Below are 19,721 nucleotides of genomic sequence, written 5' to 3'. Positions count from 1 at the left end.
TCCCTCTGCGGAGAGGGGCACCGCCGCCCCGGCCCGCAGCCCCGCGCCAGCTCGCTGCCGGCACGCTTTCTTCACCGCCAAAACTGCAGGCAAATTAATTGTGTTAGATGAGAGCTCGAATGATGCAGGAAGTTCTGTGGTTATTAACCAAGTGCCAAACCAGCACTCGAGGCTACTGCAGCTGAGCCCTGAGCTCCGCTCTGCAGAATCGCCTGAGCAGGACGGCACGGTTGCGTAAGGTTAGCTGGCTGCGCTCCGGCTCGGGCTCGGGCTCATTGGAGGTAGTTTTGCAAACAGCTAGTGGACACTGAACACCGTGTTTCTTCCAGATTGCAAAGAGGCTTGTTTGTTGGGTTTTTTTTTCCTTCGCACCACACTTCACCAGTCGCCAGGTGTGGAGGCTGATCTACGGAGCAGCCAAAATACATGCCCGTTTGTCTTACAGGCTTTAACTGGCTTCTTTCTGTTCTCAACTTCTTTACCAGTATTTTTTACATGTAATAAGGAATAAAAGGAAAGAAAAAGAGACAAGGACAAAGCATAGTTTAGCTATCGCAGTGCTGCCTGCATTAGAAATGTATAAATAAGATAAGCACCTACATGACTCCTACAAGGGGATGCAATTAATTTGACTAGACGTCATAATATCACAGCTGAGACAGAAATGCAGTTCAAAGGCAGTAAAAGGATTAAAGCTCCATCCCAGTTAGCGTATAAACTTCTTGAACACTGTTAACTTCTGAACACTGGTCCTCTATAACGTGATTCTGCGCCGAAAACGTGATACCATGCGCTGACTGTGTCTCAGTGCTTTCTGCATCATGGGCTCAGTTTACATGTAAATGGTGTTGCCACTGAATTACAATCCTGCAAAGCCAACTGAGATCTTTTCTTCAACTAATAGAATAATTACTCAAGTACGGTACACTGAAATAGATTGGAAGTCTGACTTCTCCTATACACAGTGTAATACCTTCAAGTCTTTATTACAATTGCACAAAAAAAAGTATAAAGTTTCATAATCCAGCTAAAGCATGTTATGTATTTTAAATTAAAATTAATTTAGTTATGTAGCTTAACAAATGACAGCAAAACTCGACAAACATGAATTGGCCTGAGCAGGAAATAGTGCAGGAGGGCAAACAAGCTTCTCTATTCAGATCATCTAATACTTTGGCCCTGACTCCTGGTGGTGCATTGCAGAGGGTCTCCCCAAATCACGCTTGTGGACCTATCGCATTAGGAACTCATTGTAGTAAACGACAATCCTGCAAAGCCAACTGAGATCTTTTCTTCAACTAATAGAATAATTACTCAAGTACGGTACACTGAAATAGATTGGAAGTCTGACTTCTCCTATACACAGTGTAATACCTTCAAGTCTTTATTACAATTGCACAAAAAAAAGTATAAAGTTTCATAATCCAGCTAAAGCATGTTATGTATTTTAAATTAAAATTAATTTAGTTATGTAGCTTAACAAATGACAGCAAAACTCGACAAACATGAATTGGCCTGAGCAGGAAATAGTGCAGGAGGGCAAACAAGCTTCTCTGTTCAGATCATCTAATACTTTGGCCCTGACTCCTGGTGGTGCATTGCAGAGGGTCTTAGAGAAAAAAGTACATGCTTTAAAATAGCTGGGGGTAATGCACTGAATTACATTCATTCATTTTTATACAAACTTAGGGTTTTTCAGCTAGCACAAATACATAAGGTGTGATTGAACCACCTTTGTCCCTTAAGTCCAGCTGCTCGGTATAAAAGGAGAAGGTCCGTAGACTAGGACTATAATAAGCCAGCAAAAGATCTGATGAGGCTGCACTGTTACATGACAAAAGATGAGGGGAGTGATGGTGATAAAACCGAAAAATCAATGACAAAGGAGCAAGGTGAAGGCAAGTAAGGACATAAACTTCAGCTTAATGCAGCAGGGCAAGGGAAGCTGGCTGAATGCTCAATAGGGGTGATGTAGCCAGGAGCACAAGAAAGGATGGTGACCATCAGGAAAGAAGTGTCTTCAAGACCTTTCTTGAGATAGATTTTAAGAGTTGTTTGGGTTTTTTTTTCCCCGTGGAATCTCCATAGTTCGATCCAGCAGCAAAATAACATATCTAATCTATACAGGATTTTACTGTTGATGCAGTTTTCTTTTTTCTGTGCTAAAGGACTAGATAGGAAGACACAACTGGCTGGAACTGGGAAGAACCGGGAAGTATGTTAGAGTAGACAAGGCCCAGTGTAGCGAAAAACAGTGCCTGGAGTAGGGTCTGAAGCTTTGCTATTCATGCTTCCTTACAGACTGTCACACTATTTTCTGTAATGATGATTTTTTTGAAAGTATAGAAATAAAAATGACCAGAATGGCAGTTCTGTATTCTCTTACAAAAAAGACCTATCTTCTCCCGCAGACTTTGCCCTTAAAATCTCGAGCGGAGTGAACCTACTCGAAAACTCCCAGCCACGCAGTGCAACCACATGAAGCAGCTGCTTGATGCACGCAGCCATTGTTTGAGCGAACAGAGCATTTGTACTCTCCCACACAGGCAGGGTGCTGCAGTGCCTATTTTGCCGTGTGCTGTACAAACTGAAAGGAGCCCACGAATGCCCTCAGTTTTCACGACGTGAATGTCGCAAAAGTCCGTATAAAAGATGGACACTTATTTTCCGGAGTGGTCCTTGTTCCTCAGTTTGGAAGCAGCCGTCCAGAGCTCCCTCCCGCTCCGAGAGCCACCGAAGCAGGCAGGGGTGGGAGGGCTGGGCGGGAGCTGTCCTTGGTCGGGGACCGCCGGCGGAGCCCTCCTGCACCGGCCGGGTGGTCTCTTCAAAGAGCTGGTCTGATGATCTTCGTGGTAGGGAGTCCCATAAGCATTTCCCTTCACAGCGTTCAGCGGAAGGTGTCCTTTTAGTTCTCCCTTTTTGCATATGCTTCTGAATAGACTTCTACCCAGTAGATTCTTCATTTTTATTACTAACACATATCCCAGACACAGCTATCTGCTTTTTTTGGTTGGCATCTGACATAAGGTACTGTTAAATTTTGGAAAAGTTGTTAGAAATTCACTTATTTTAAAAAATACTATTTTTCTAAGTTTAAGTTTTTTCTGAAGCTTTTCTGAAGCTTTTATCAAGCTTCTTAGATGACTGTCTATATTTTTGGTAGATTTGCAGCTTTCACATCCATCTGTTAAGTTGAAAATAACATGAATTGAATATTCAGTTTGTTCTTTAAGTTGTAGATTTTCAAGGACTAAATCTTATTTAGGCAGATAAAAATAGTTGCTGCCTTGCCAATTTGTGACATTATTTCCTTCTAGATATCCCCACTGGCTTGCATATTACTGCCAAGGTATTGAGAGGGACTCATCTCTTGCACTCCTTTGCCTTCTAAAGCAACGCTTGAATTTTAGGTTTCTTGTTGGAATTACTTTTTGCATATTATTGTTAACCCTGTGTTTACCATCATGCTCAGTAGTCTTTTAGTTCACCTTTTCAGACAGTCTTACATGTCTGCGTGGACACTGAAGACCTAAGTCACTAGCAAAATAAAATTTCAGCATATTGCTATTCAGCCATTTAATATCTAATAGTCTAGCTGTCTAAACCTTTCTGATAGTGAATCAGTAGCAACCCCTAAACAGTTAATTGTTTACACTGTCATTTTTTGTTGATGGGCCTTCACATTAAAACCTTTGGCATCTCCTTGTTCAGTGCCACCTTGTTCAATGTTAATCATCAAGCAGAATATTTTACCTCGTTTCACTCATGCTTTATCTGTGCATACTGCACCTGGATATAAAGCTGTGTTGATATTAATTACTTTCCTTGACATAACACATTGCTTCAAGATACAACAAAATAAATCAGGATAGAGACTGTCAAATGCTTCTGTGAAATGTGTGTGGTTTAGATTAGTAATTTTTTGCTATTCAGTCTTTCTCTGACGATTGTTTTTAGACTATGCTGATACACACTCTAAGAAGTTAGAGTAGCAACGGATTAGTAGATAAGTTATGCATGACAGAAACTGAACAAGGGTAATGCCGTCTCTACACTGGCAAAAAAATAAGCCAAAGTTTATATGGAGAAAGATGCATTCTGGCTTGCTAGGTCATGTGCTGACCACTGACCACTGCTGTGGCTGCCACACAATGTATACTGGAGCTAGGTTTAAACTGGTTATCTTTAAACCAGCAATGACTGTAGTGTAATGATCCTGCGAGGTGAATATCTAGTAAAACTTCATCTGGACCAAAGTTTCTGCCATGAGCTTTGCCTCAGCCAGCTCACCATATGGAAAGATTTATCCACCGAGAATAAGTAAAGGGACAGATAAATTTTGTGCAGATCATTTGATGGACTCTCCTGGCATTGTGACTCTAAGAAGATAGCTTTAAGAGTTGAAAAATATCAGAAAGAGAAAAGCCCTCAACTGTGCAGTGGTTCCCATCTAGTGAAGCAAACATGGGCTGCTTGGACAGCTCCTGTCCTCGCACAGCTCCCGGGTATCTGCTTGCACATGGCCCTTCCTTTCTGCCAGCTGCAGAGCTCTGCTGTGGCCATTCCTTCTGTCTCCAGTCCACTAACACTCCCTCTCACCTTTCTAGTTAACTCGCTCTCTTCATGTGATCCCTAGATGAAATCTGCAAGAAGTGGTATTAGGAGACTAACTAAGCCCCTTAGTGATCTTCTGTTTGTGCACCTGTAGGAAAGCATGGCTGTTCATGTTTCAAAATATAGATTTCAGAGAGTAAAGAAATGTGGGCTTGTGATGTTTCTAGTAGGAACATACAAAGCAATTTCATTACTTCTTTCTGATCCAAAGCGCGCTGAAAATTTCCATTGTTATCATTCTGTTAGGGGGGGCTCATTAGTTTAAAATTAGTATTAGACATGCCGTGGTTGAAATGGCAATTTTATTCACGATTTCTTCTGTAGTAATATGCTGTCATACATGTTCTGAGTGCCCACATGGCACACTTCCATATACCGTCTCATTTTAAGCAAAGTGTGTGTATATATAAATATTTCTCCTTATAACTCCCTGCAGGAACAGTAAGGAGGAAAGCCTTACAGCAGAAACTAATTCTGAGCTCCACAGTTTTGCTAATGGGTAAGGAACCCACTTCACTTAAGAGAAGGTGTCATTTGTTTGTTCACACAGGGACCCCGTAGGGAACAGAATCTTCTGTAATGGGAAGAGAGAGGGAAAGCAAGCAAGCACAGCAGCTCCTTGTGTTTGGTTCTATTTTCTGCCCATGTTAAATGACCCATTTAATGAGTAAAGAATTGTTTAGATCGAGTAGTACACAAGCAATATAGTCAATAACTACTCTACTGCTAGCTGGCAGTCTGAACTGGCCATGAATAAAATCAGTGCTGTCATTTCACAACTTTTTTAAACCAATGCAGCTACAGAAATACTTCCTAGAACAGATAGATTCCTTTGCTACATGATGATTAACACCAAGACCTTAAAGATGCAGACAGGCCTGATGTGGTTTTTTTAAGAGCTCAGATGCCTCCTGGGCTGGCCAATGGAGCGCTAATGGTGAAGATAAGATTCTGGCAGTAGTACTTCAAGATTATTTAAAAAAAAACAAAACAAAACTATTGGGGCTTCTCAAGATGTACTTTTGACTAACCTAGTTTTACATAAGTGTATTTTTTTGTCCTGCCTCTTCTACTTACTGCACTGATTTGCTGTGAGCTTTTAAATTACCTTGCGAATTCCACAGGGTGAGAGCTACGACTGGGTTTGCATCACACCCAGCCCAGAAGAGATACACCTAGAACTGGAAAGCAGCATTTTTACAGAGAGTGAAAAAGAAATGGAAAAAAATGTGAGAAATGTGACTACCCAAATCTTTAAAACTATGATACAGAATGGATGGGTGTCCTGACTTTTGATTGAAGTCACAGTCCACTAACCCCTGTGTTTTGAAGGATGGGTTATAAACAGGCATCAAGGGACACAGTGACACTACTCTTATTCAATGGGAATGTGGTCTCATTAGGAAGACACCAAGGTGATCTCAGTGTGCAAGAGAGAATCTGGAGAAGAAAAGGCTTTGCTATACCACACTATCTCTGTTCAGAATCTTCTTCTGGTTCAGGTCACCTCTCACAAAGTGTCATTTCTTGACAAATATTACCTGTTTTTGTTACTATTTTTATAGGCTACATGGACAATTACTAAATGTCTCCATGGCAATTCATCGACAGTTTCTCATAGATGAAGATAGATTTTAGCATTCGTAGACAAAGACTCCGTTCTTCCTTTCTGTTTTTAAAGTATTTTTAAGGCTAACCAAGTAGGATCATGTAGGAGTATGTTCTGTTACAGTAACAATACCACTGTGAGGATATTTAGGGAGGTCCAAGTTAAAAGTAGTCTATTAATATCTTAAGCATCCATGTTAAAAACACACTCAGATGAGATCAGACTGTATGCAAATCACTGGGTTTTCTGCTGTAGAGAGGGAAATGTCTTATATTCTTCTTTCCTCAGCTGAAGCTGCAATCAGAATAAAGCCAAGGAAGGGCTCCCCTGCCATTGTAGGGCACTGGATTCTCACTGTACCCCAATGTCTTCTGGGACCAAATAAAACCTATGACAAGGTAACCTAATAAGGGGGCAAAACCGCACCAGCAAATTATCTTAGGGTCAGGGAGACTGTGAAACTATAAATGGAATTGGCTCAGTTGTTCCAGAAAAACATTAACTGTTCATATTCTGGGAGATGAAGGCTGACACCAGACTAACAAGAAAAACTAGCACCTCGCGGGTAGTATCTTCTTGTCTGGGCCAAGATAAGAGCTCTACTAGGAAAGAGGTCTGGGATGCAAAAAAAACCCCCAGACCTCCAAAATAGGGTTAAATTCTGGAGCTTCAAAGAGGATTAACAGTGTGAACCTTGGCACAGTTACAAATGGACTCAACTAGTTTAAGAGCCATGGGTCAGTCATTTCATCTATTTCATTTCAGACAGCCAACACACAGTGAGACACTGCGGAGATATACTTAGTTCTCACTTTTGAAGTGTACTTGGACAGTCCACAGGAAACGTCTTGGAAATGAGAACTGCAGAAACAAACAAACAAACAAAGGAAAAGCACGTCAAGTTACTTAACAAGCGTCAGAAAGAAAAAGCCTGCTCATTCCTCTTCCACAGGAAAGCCACTTGATAAGAGCATCCCTTTGTGAAGAGGAGAAAAGGAGGAACTGCTGACACTTATTGCAAAGAGAAGTTCTGGCTACCTAACCTATGGCTATGCCCCCTTTAGTATTTTCCCCTGTGAGCAACTGAATGAAGAGGAGCAAACAGCAGGGTCGGGTGAGCAGGCATAATAAGCCAGCCCAAACTCAGAATTTAAACTGAAGTTTCAATCCTATTCATAAATTATTTGACTATTGATGTCTAAAAGTGTAAGGCTAGTTTACCAACTTACCTTCCTAATCATCTCATTAACTTAGCTTTCTTTTTTCATTTCTTATAAATAAGATATAACTTTTTGCAACTACTGTATATTATAAATAGTCCTCCTTGACCATCCTGCCAATATTCAGCATATAATCTGAAGGGAAACACAAATTCTTTCTGAACTCATGGTATGGCATGTTTTCCAGAACTATAGCATTTTTTACATTTCAGCAGGCTCTGCAAACATCCAGGAGAGTTATTCTGTCTCCCATGTCATGGGTGTGTTATACTTTTACATAAGATCAATTCACGCTGGCTCCGTAGGCACCAGCATTCCCTGCTCAGGGAAGCTGAAGCACAGCAGTATAAGGTATCTCACAAGCAGCTACATGGCAGAGACTGGTGTTCCTAAAAACACAAATTTTGTTTATTCTTAAAAGTAACTTAAACACAGATGAACCATGCCACACTTTTTAAAAACAGTTTGGGTTTTGTTTTTTTTTTTCTCTCTGTGATAGAATGACTTTTTATTAAGGTTGCAAAACTGGTGAAACCACTTCTTCTTATAGGAACTGCTGCAGTGCATAGACTTCTCTGTAATCATGAGCGCCCACCTGAAGCCTTACAACAAAAACTGAAGAGTCTTACATTTGGTTGCACAGGCTGTTTGGCTTCTCAGACCAGTTTGTTTCCTTGCTCAGAGCTGAGTTTTAGAACTAAGCCTTTATATACATGTATATATATTTATATTCCTTAAAAAAAGCACATAAAACTCCCTAAAATAAACTAAATATATATACACATATATATTTGCATTTTTCATGAAAAGCAAGTATGTTCCATCTTCTTCCCAAAGCAGTTTACATAGTTTACAGGTGGACTTCTATATCGAGAGGGTGTTAATACTTCAACCTTCTAAAAATAGAAATGAATGGATGTTGTAGGAAAACTACTGTGGAGCAGAATATTAGGCCTCTGCGAGCATGTTAAACTAAAACTGTGTATCTACTGTTCAGCATCCTCCCATGTGTGTACTGGAAAATTTCCCTTGAAAGCTAGGTCTGCAAAACTGCATCACCGCTAGCCCAGCTGACAGTAGGAGGTACCTGTGGTTCTCTTCAGGTGATGCCAAACGGTAGCACAGTCAAGGGCAGCGGCATGAGACTGAGTGCCAGGGGACTTCAGTAGTATTACTGCAACCATCTTTCTGTTCTCACACAGGCTTTTAACTCCCTTTGTTTCTTGTTTTCCCTGAGAAAGAAAGGGAAACCATTTAAAAGCAACATAAAACCCCCAATAAATACTACCAATTTAATAAATTTAGGTGTGACTTCAGTGTGGTGATAAAATCCAATAAGCAGCCAAATCAGTGAATTTGAAGAGCAACTGAATGCAATGCATTATCTGCACAGCAAAGACCACTGAAACAATTTGAATTTTCTGAAGTTTGGACCTACTTATAACAAGTTCATGGTGGTGAGGAACTGAGGTAAAGTCAGTTCTGGTATCTAGTATCTCGCTACACAGTAATTTAAAAAAGCCTTGTAAACAGTCTTATAAACACTTTAAAACAAAATACACATGAATAGTCATAGAACATCTGAACAGGGTGGAAACAAAAGAAACTACATAATTTCAACACACAATTCTCAAATTCGATCTGCATGACATGCTACTGTGGGTTTTTTCACAGTAATGAAGGTTAGTACTGACAGCAGATGCTTTTCCTCAATACTCAAGATAGCATTATAATACACTGTTGCTGCATTTCCAAATGATTGAAGGTATTACCGAGAAGGCTGCTATAGAGAAAAGAGAAAAAGACTGAAGGAATAATATTATTTCTATGCTATGCCATTCTGGAGGCAGCTTTTATAGTTGTGACCAAGGATACAAACAATTAGGTAGTTTCCACCATTCAATTCCTTCAACTGATGTTTATTCTAAATAAATAATACTTCAGTGTCTGTGTGTGTTTTCTTCTCAAGTGTGGGCTAAACAGAGGCATAGTGAAAAAAATAGCTACCACATTGACTGCAACAGGCTTGAATTTTACCCAAGTGCTCTTAACTGTGTGCATCTCCCTGTTTGTGAAAGCACTGCTGAAATTTCAGTTCTTTCCCTTAATATTACAAACAGAAATGTAGATACCGGGTTAAATTTCAATCCCACTGAAGTTAGCAGCAAGCCTCCAGCTAACTTCACTTACATGTACAAAACACAAACCTATGGCTGAACTAGGAACAGAGGAAAATAAGGAGGAACAGAGGAAACGCTGTCACTGGCTGAAAGCAGGGCAGGTGGGCAGTACCCAACCTTGTCCATACAGGTTTCCACTGTAATTTCGTGGCGGACTGGAAGAGCTACTCCTTCTTCCACCAAAAGCAATGGTTTGTACCTAACAGAGCTAGCAATTACTAGCTGCCGACATGGCAAGAGAGTAAGGAGTTGAAGAGCTGAAGGATACTCAGGCAGGTACTAAAGGCTGTGGGATACCATGAGAAGGTGAGGTGGAGAAAAACAGGGGGGTTCCTGCCTGGAACAGGACAAACTCAGAAGGAGAAAGCTCCGTTGATTTCCATGTTGCTATATCTGCCCACTGCAGCAACGGCATTATCCAAAAACCTTCCCGTAGCTTTGCCAGTTATGAGGAGAGCAGCCTCTTTTTCTTCCGCAGGCTTGTAAGACACGTCTTGCACATAAATATGCTAGAAGTCCAGTTAGAGAACTGGATGGATAGTTTTTTAATATTGCTGGTTTTAGACTATATAAGAGATAGGGCTGATGGGGAGTCTGTTATTTTAAACAAATAGTAGATTACTTCTTTCTCTTACATGCATAAAGCTGTGTCATGACTGAAAAATAAAAACATGGTTGAGAGATTTCTTGAACTCCTGCATGGTGGTTAATTTTTCAACAGTTCTTTTAATGGCTTTGAGAGCATAATACAGCAGAATCCATTCAGAGTCAACTCTCACCATCAGTTCTTCGTCATGCTGTTGGAGAAAATCCCATCTGCCTTCCAATGTTTTCATTTTTAGCTATGTTCTTTCCTCATCTCTCTCTGGTCAGCTTTTGAATGAATTGCAAATTTTGGATCTGATTTTTGAAGCAGTCTACAAAAACATTGCTTTTTTAACCATGTTTGCATAACTCTCCATCTGACTAACCTGCTAAGTTCCTTGTCCCAACAGACATACAGAAATGACCCATTTTCAATGGTGTGCTGACTGTATGCTTAAGGACTGCATAAGTTTGCCTGACAGGCCACAAACAATCCCTGAACTGCCTCTTGATAACCCCTGATTTTTTTATTGTGCTGGAATGAAGCTTTTTTTTCCCTCTCCCAGAGCAATGGAAAGAAAAAAATGTAATTGAAATAGATTGGAAGGCTTGATGTCTTAGGATTTAAAATCCAAAACCAGCTCAGTTACATGTGGCGAATCATTCTTGGTTTATGATGGGCTATGGAAGACAATAAAGTTCTCATACTGTTCCCAGTGGCCAGCTATTCATATCCCAGACCCACCAGTGTATCTGAATTACTAGCATGTTTTTTGGCAATCAGAGAAGAAAGACTGCAGGCTGAATGGGTGCCAATATGGATGTATAATGTGGGCCAATTCTCCAGGAAAAGTCAGATCCAACCTTGCTGAGTGGACCAGACATTCAACAGCACAGTTTGAGGAGCAGCAAGGGGGTAAGGGAGAGACTGCCTGTGCCTTAGGCACAGCCTCCCGTTGGTTTCTGAGGCAGGGCAGCTTCTCATAGGACCCTGCAGAAGTCTGGCCATTATTGCTGCAGCCTTGGTCTGTGTGTGTTCATATTGATTTGTTTGCATGGGGGCTTGGGGGTTTATTTTTGACTCCTGTTAACTCTGCATAGCTAAGCAGACCACAGCAAGTGAAATGGATTCTGTTATTTCTCTTGTACAATGTCAGAAGCGTTGTATGCGTGTAGAACTACTGAAGACAATCTGATTGATTGCCAAGTGGTTTTGGTGGCAGAACTGGCCTGCTGGTGACGACACACTGGAAAAACAAGAGAAAGAATCCAAAATGGCATTCAACGTCTAAGCAAGTTGATAGAGCCAAGTATTGGAGAGTTAATACATTAGGACTGAGAAGGGAGATAGCTTTCCTTTCCACTTATAAATTTGACATGCTTTGTCTGGAACAAATCAGAACAGTATAAAAATACAACTTGGTTATGTCATTTTTCTAGCATCATTTTTTAGAAAATAGGTTTGTAATTGAAGGTTCTATGTCGTGCCTGGGACAGGCTCCATCTGAAGCACCAGGAGCTTCTCCTGATTTTTATGGGAGCTAGCTGAGGATGCTGAATACACCTACTTCACCACCACCAAAAGCTCAGGACTACAAAGCCTTATTGATCTGGTTATCTTTTGAAGCTTTATTTATTAATCTTATTATGCAGACTTGTGAGAAGAGTTAGGTGGGGAGGAAGCTTTTAGCTGTGTAGCAAATACGAATAAGAAGATAACCTTAAGCCTCTCAATGGGTCGGGCTGAGTGGGAGGGACACTGCACCACCCCTCACTAACACAGCAGTCTGTGGTTGTTCTTGTGAATCGAAGCTTTGTGTCCAAAGGAAAACTGACTTTGAAAGCAACTAGTCAGACCCAAACAAATTATTTTAGTAAACTGAGTTGTTTTGTCCTTTGTATTCTGAGGGAAATGCATCCACAGTGACTGTTTTTCATAAACCTGTTTCTCAGTTTTAAAAAGTGTGGTCCCACAAATGTTATGATTTCATCATCTTCCCTGCTAGAGTACTCTTCTGGACACTGCATCCTTCAGTCTGCCAGCAGCTCAGTGAGTTGGACAAACCACTGGACAATGACTCAAAGGCGAAATTTAACCGAGTTAATAAAGACAGTGACTGAGAAGATCTGGCAATAATTTATCTGGCAAGAATGAATGAATGGAAATACAAGCTACATCATCAAGGTCTCCTGACACTATTTTTCCAATAAGAAGATACCAGAATGATATCAGATGGAAGACAAACATAATGCAAGTTAAAACTTCAGAACTTTAAATTTCTTTTAAAGGAAACGAGTATTTCCTTTACTGATTATGTCTCTCGGGTTTAATGAATTTAACAATGAAGAAGGAGGGTCATTCTTGTTGATGGATTTTAAAACATAACGCACTCAGAAGCAGATGATATAAGGGAAGTTATTACAATAGCGAGCATCAGAGAACATTTTGTAGCAGAAGAAAATTTACTGGTCAGAGTTAAGCTCAATAGAAAAGCCATAAATAAAACCAAAATCCAAGTCACTTTCTGTTGTGTAATGGAAATACAATTAAAGAAGTTAAATCACATAGATGTGTTATATGTCCTCCAAAACTGTTGCGCTTCCAATACTGGGCGTCTAGGAAAAAATACTTTAGTTGCCTGTTAAATGTATTAGGGGTGCTTTTTATCGTTTTACTTTTTCATTTGTGGGGGTTTGTGAGGTTTCTTTCTTTTGCTTTAAAAGATTTGGAAAGTTTGGGGTTGGGTTGGGATTTTTCCTACAGGAACAGACTGACGGCTGTACACGATGGCCATACCTGCACTGATTTCAGTAGCGGGTGGCTAAAGCTCAGCGCACTTCCCAACCCAGCTCCACAGAGCAGCTTGCCACCCGTGGGATGCTGGTAGCCAGGACTACTAAATTCCATTCCTGTTTGTAGCAGACAACATAGGAAAGAGATGAAAGATTCCCTGGTAGCTTACAGGGAAGAATCACTACAGCAGATTAACTGACACGATATCATTGCATCAAGACTGTGGGTAGTTATATGTTTATCCTCGGAACACAGAGCTGTCCAGTCTATAGAGGTAGAGTATGGACGTACAGCTTCCAGCAGAGATATGCGTAAGAGCCTCATCGGCTCCAGAGAGATATTTCTAAAGTAAGGTGCCACTTAAACTTAGCAAAAGTATCAGAACATGGACTTTTGCCGCTTCCCTCTATAATCCAGAGCAGGTTTGGCCAGCCTATTCTATACGGTATATACTATAAGAAATAAGCTCTCTCGCATGCTTAAATTACAATGTGGCTGTTGAATTGGACACTAGATACCACCAAAGGGCTGAACACTTCCAGTACTCCCCAATTATTTGCAGCAGCAGGCCTCGAAATTGGATTAGGGTTGGGCTGTATTCCTCATTTCCATCTGAAGCTTTGCTGTACCAGGGATTCTTGCAATGGCCCTTATCTCCTAAAAAATAGTACAAATAGGATTTGTCTCTGTCTTTTTCAGAGCTACTACTGAATCTGCAAACGAACAGAAATCCAATGGTAGTTACTGACAATTTTTTTAATTTGGTTACACTGTTTATATTTGCCCAGTAATATATTTATTTATGTTTTACACATCAGAGCAGATAAAAGGAAAACCCATGAATGAATTCAACAATCAAAGGAACTGCAGGAAAATATTTCAATACAGGCTTTTTTCCTTTGTAGATTTTACAAAATGAACCTATCCTAAGCTTCACTGTATCAAATGCATTAAAATCTTTTTTTACATTGTTTTATCCTTCCTGCTTCTGAAGCAAGAAATCTTTGTGACACTCTGCAGTGAGTCTGTGCCTAGGGACAGAAAGAATGACTTGGAAATTATCCAAAAAAGGACCTTCTTCCGCAAGAGATGGGTCAGTATTAATTATAAATTGCGATTGTCATAATGGTTTAGCATGGGCTATGATAGTTATCTGTGTCATGCTACATTTGTGTTATTCCTACATACTGTGTACAGGATAGGTTGACGAAATCATGTGCCCAAATTCATTAAACAGTAAATTTTTATTCTGATATATTATTTCTCTGCATTTACAGCTATGTATGTTTAAATCCTAACAACATCTGATTCCCCAGAGGCATGATTCATTTGACAGATCTAATAACTACTAAGTGTAAGATTTCACCAGACCTTGTAATCTTGTTTGTGGGACTTGGCAGGGAAGTTTCATGCACTGAATTTGGAATGTATCAGTTATTCCACTTTAATACTTAAGTCCTAATATGACAGAGGAGAAATAAACAGTTGTAAGGAAAAAGTGCAAATCAAGGCATTGACCAAGCAAGACCATGGTGGGTTTGTCAGAGACCAAGGGGATTACAGCCTTCTTTGTACTGCCCCACACAATAATCCATCTTGGATTGCTCACAGAGGGACCAGCCTTCACAGCCTCCCCATCCGCTGGATTGCGGCCAGCCTTAACCAAACTCTCACAGGCAGTGGCGTGGGACTCTTCGCACCTATCCTACTGCCCTAGGGGCAACCCGTGTGCACTAAGGTGTTCACATGAGGAGGTGAGGAATATTGCTTATTGCTTTTCTTTAATAGAAAAGCAAAACACGTCAGCGTTTTGTTTGATTGGGGTTCCCCCCCCGCCCCTTTATTGAAAAGAGCCAGTAGGTCCTACACTGACATCCCTATTCATGGGAGCTTTGCCTAAATAAAGTTTAAATATTGGCAAATACTTCAGTCTTACAGAAGGATAGCAAAACACATACTTTGCTAGGGAAAAGAAGTAAAACAAACTTTTCTCAGTATCATGATGAGCTTATCTCTGTCCGAGGGGTATTAAAAGTTATTCTGTTGATTTAAACAGAAGCAGGATCAGGTCCTTTTTATCAGGGACTGATTCATAGCCTAGGAAAAAACAACTAGAGAATCTTATGAATATTTTAAGATTTCTGCTGATCTATGTACCTATGCATACAAGGAGATGTCTCAGTGTAGAAGGAACTGCATTAACTAAATTAAAAATAGATGGATTATTTATATATGCAAAAGTAAATATAAGGCAATCAAATTATTACATAAGAAAATTCTGCAAGGAATACTTGAGCACCAAAGAACATATTTCAAACAACTTGACTTGTCAACAGCATGAGAATTTAAAGAAACTGAAGAAAGGAGAGAGATGCATTTCTCACACAGCACTGTGCCTGAATCCCAGAATTCGGGTTTTCCAGTCCCCCAAATCAGAGGTGGTACTCAGGAACACAGCAGTACTTTTCCATTTGGTGAACCCCCTTTCTGTTTCCATGGAAACCTGGGCACGGGGGCCAGGGACTATGTGGCTGCACGTCGGCGACACTTTTTCTGAAAATTGGTCATGGATTCATATACCCAGCCCCAGGGGGCTGAAAGCTTTCAATCAGTATGGACATAGCCAAAGAGGAGCAGATCCTAAAATTCTTTTTTGGGTCAAAAGTGGCTTCACTGACTTCACTGTGAATAGTCCTCCATGGATGTCAGTGACTGATCCAGCTATCCACACAATGGAAAAAGTAAAATGCCACTCTAGCAATAGAAACAGACAAGTTTGGACTCGATGTCCAAGTTTGGACTTGGTTGGACTCGATGATCTTAAGGGTCTTTTCCAACTGAAATGATTCTATCATGCTATGATTCCATTCTAAGTGATTTCCCCAATAACATAGTCTTAGATTGCTTTGTAAAGACCAGCATCAGCATGAAGTTTGTGAGACATTTGATTTAAAATGTTCCTATGGAAGCAAGTACAAGGTTTCTGAACTCTTGAAAAATACCAGTTTGATCCAGGGATTTTAAATACACAGACACATTTATTAGTAGATGTCACATATCACATAGATATGTATAGACATAGACATAGACACAGTAGATGTCACACAGTCACATAGCTAGTAACCTATCATTTCAATATCTACAAACTCTTCTTGCAAAGCTGAGTAAGATGATATTTAAAATACTTACTACATAAGTAGTCAAGGGGTTACTATTTTTATTTCATTATGGGTAATATCTAGTCCCCATTGGAGTTGGTAGAAGTTACTCCATGGAATTATCTTAAACTATGTGTTCAACAGCATGTACAGCTACTTGTTTAACACTGAGGATGACCAGTAGCTGCTGAGAAATTTTGAGAGCTGGCAGTGGTTCAGTGCTCCACAAAGTCTGGCCTCTTATGCTCAGCAAGGAAGGGAGTTCTCTCTGAGTTATTTCTTCACATGTGATGTGGTGGAAGGAACTGCCCTTTCTGAGTCTGCTTCAAACTCTTTCCAGCGTAACTCTCTCTCATGCATATGAAACAACCTAAATGATTCTAAATGATTCTATGAAACAAAGCCTCTTTTTATTCCAACTGGCCAAAGTGTTCACTGCAACCAACTAAAATTATGAAATTTTGAATTGTAATGAGAAAACTTGAGAAAAGACTAAGCTAGGTGTAGTGGTATTAGAAGGATCTTCTCAAGAATTGGCACAAAGAGGATATATTTTACAGGCTGGAATGGGGACTGTTAGAATCTAGTAGGTTTAATGTAGGAGGACAGTGTCATTATGGATTGTTTAAATCAACAACTTCAGAAGCTGTTATAGCCTTAGTCATTCTGAAAAGGACGCTTATTTTTCACTGTTGAAGGTTTAATCCTATCAAGTGCCAAGAATTTCCTATTTAATGTACCCAGAGATACTGTTTCTGGCTCCCACCTTCATGTATTTTAATTAAAAAATGGGAAAAGGAATAAATGTGACTTGCAGTTATACTGTTCAAATATATGAAATTTCACTAGAAGAGCAGTAAAGAAAGCAATCTTTCTACACTCCTTCACAATCCTTCAGAAATACCATGCATTTATTCAATTATGGGCTATCACATAACACAATCTGGAGTTGTAACTACTGGGTGGCAAATCTTAATACATCTTTATTGGGCCACATTTACAGATGGTAAATTAAAGGCTCAATTCAGCAAATCTTACTGATGCAAGTAATTCTTATTTCTGCATGTCTTCTCACTGATTTCAAACCCTTATTTATATAAATCTTTCCATTGCTCTCAGTAGTACTAACAGAGAGTAAGAGTTTCCAGCATCAGTCTAAATTATTTATGTTTTTTTTCATGAACAGATGTCATAAATTCTACTGAGTAAATTAACAGTTATAGATTGCTTAAAGAATATGTGTTAAATGATTGACTGTTGGCACCAGAATTATTCCTTATTGTTCTTTTGGTGGGGGGGATAAAGGCTATGGACTACTCCATGTTCCTACTCTAAAGAGCTTAAAATTTATGTGTAGGAGAAAAAAAACAGAACATATGTCTAGAATAAACAAGATTATATATAGTTACCACAAACAAGATAGAACAGACAAAGAAACAGTAAGACTATCTCAATCAAGACAGTAAATCCAATGCAAACGCCAGTAGTGGGATTTATCTCACCTAACTTTAGCTGTATAAAAGCAAGGCATCCGGTCTTAGACACCTAGGCTGTTGCCATAGTCCATGGAGAGAGACAGATACATGAAATGGGCCACTCATCCAACATATTTTAGGACGTGATGAATCACTTTCTGCATGTGGTCATGTCCATTGACTGCAGAAGGCACCTAGGTAACTAGCCTACGTTTAGTGCTTAAATGCCTTTTAGATGGCTAAATTAGGTAAGAGACCCCAGCCCAGCTGCCTTGCAAAGGTCAGGGTATACATAAGGGTGGAGGTGAGTTTTAAGGAAGGATTTATGGACAATAAATTCAGTCAGATCATCAGCACAAGAAACAAGTAATTAAATGTGTTAGTGAATGTTGTATCTTGGGCCAACAGATCAGAGATGAAATGTATCAAGTGTATTTTCACACACTATCTGCTTCCCCATCCATTCTTGCCATTTCAAACATATGTTTTGGCTTTTAAAACTGTTTTACTTCCCCGCGTTGCTGTGTACAAGGGAAGAGAAACTGGGCTGTATGAGAGTGAAACTGGTGTGAAGGTGCTGCCGAATGCTCGGAGCAGAAAGCTGAAAAACACTGATTTTCTTTTTAGGCATAGTTTTATAGAAGACAATGCACAACAACAGTAGGAGAATAACTTTCAAAAATATTTCAAGTGGAAGTGAAAATCAGATAGTGGGAAAATGGTGAAAGGTAGAAAACACCAGAACTATGCTAGATAAACATGATCTCTGACAGGGAACAATTTTCAGAAATGGCCATTGATTTCACAGGTCTCCACGCAGCTAACAAAATAATCACTGGATGTTTGTGAAATTTTTGATCAAAAATAATTCTTGCATGAGGTCTTCGAGTCCTTGTAGCCGTAAGTTTTATGGAAGAAAAGTCTAGATAAACACAGGAAAGGCATGTGAAATCTGTATTATATTTAGAGGAAGAGAAAATAATAGCCTAAGTTATATATTGTTTTGTCAGCTGAGACTTATTTGTATTTCCATTCCTTTGTTTAGTATTTTTGTAGTTTACTTGGTGCATTTACAAATCTCTAGAAAAGGTAATTTAAAAACAAGAAATTAAAGATCTTATGTAGTTTAAAGGAAACAGTCATTCATAACTATTGTTATAATTTGTATTATACAGACAATGATTTAATAATAAAATCATGTTTTATGAAAATATTATATAAATAGTTCTCCCATTTATGGCAAGTGAAATCCATAATGCTATGATAATCAGCAAGGAGCCAGTCTCGGAGACTATGGACTCAGCAAGAGAGCAGATAAATCAAAGTAAAGAGGACTGCCAAACTTGCACGTGACATTGAAATGATCTTGGATACCCTTCAGGTCTTAAATGTATTTTTGTGTTTGCAGAAGCACCTTGATATTAGAACGGTTCCAATAAATCTCCCTCTTGATGTCAACCTGTTAATATTACTAAACAATAATAAACCTTATGTCAATCCATAAAATGCTACAGACACAAGCCCTGTAATTTTTTCCACTTTGACTTTTCCCCCAGTGCTGATAAAAACATCTATCACACAAGCACTAAAGCCTGGATCGCTGGTAACAAATTTTCAGACAAAAGTTGGTGAGGAAAAAAAACTTTGGTAGTTTGATGCTTTCTTGACCTAGTGACACATTCAATTTGTTTTCTGGACATGACTTCAAATTAGACATAACAACTGAATTTAATATTCACAGCATTTGTTTATTCTGTGAAAATGTATGGACTGTTATTACAGTCAAGTTTGCCTAAGTTAGTAGTGAAGTACTTCATCATGAAGCCCTGCTGTATTTTCAGAACAGTGCTGGCACAGCTTAGAAAAATTTACTACAATGATCTTTGAAAAACAGCCCATTTTCTTGCAGTTTAACTCCAGTCCATGTAGTTGTGGCATGGATGGAGAATCTGGACTCCTTCTCCATACCAGCAGTGTTGCAAAACTAATAAAGAGCTCAGACTTCAGAGAAAGGACACCTTGGTCAGTTATGTATACTATCATCTACAAAAGAAAACAGGAACAAGGCAAGTCTATCCTTTATCCC

Source organism: Pygoscelis adeliae, unplaced genomic scaffold, assembly GCF_000699105.1.
Source record: "Pygoscelis adeliae isolate BGI_AS28 unplaced genomic scaffold, ASM69910v1 Scaffold25, whole genome shotgun sequence".
NCBI classification, from domain to species: Eukaryota; Metazoa; Chordata; class Aves; order Sphenisciformes; family Spheniscidae; genus Pygoscelis; species Pygoscelis adeliae.
The sequence above is the reverse complement of the archived record's forward strand: the minus strand, read 5'-3'. Positions refer to the sequence as shown.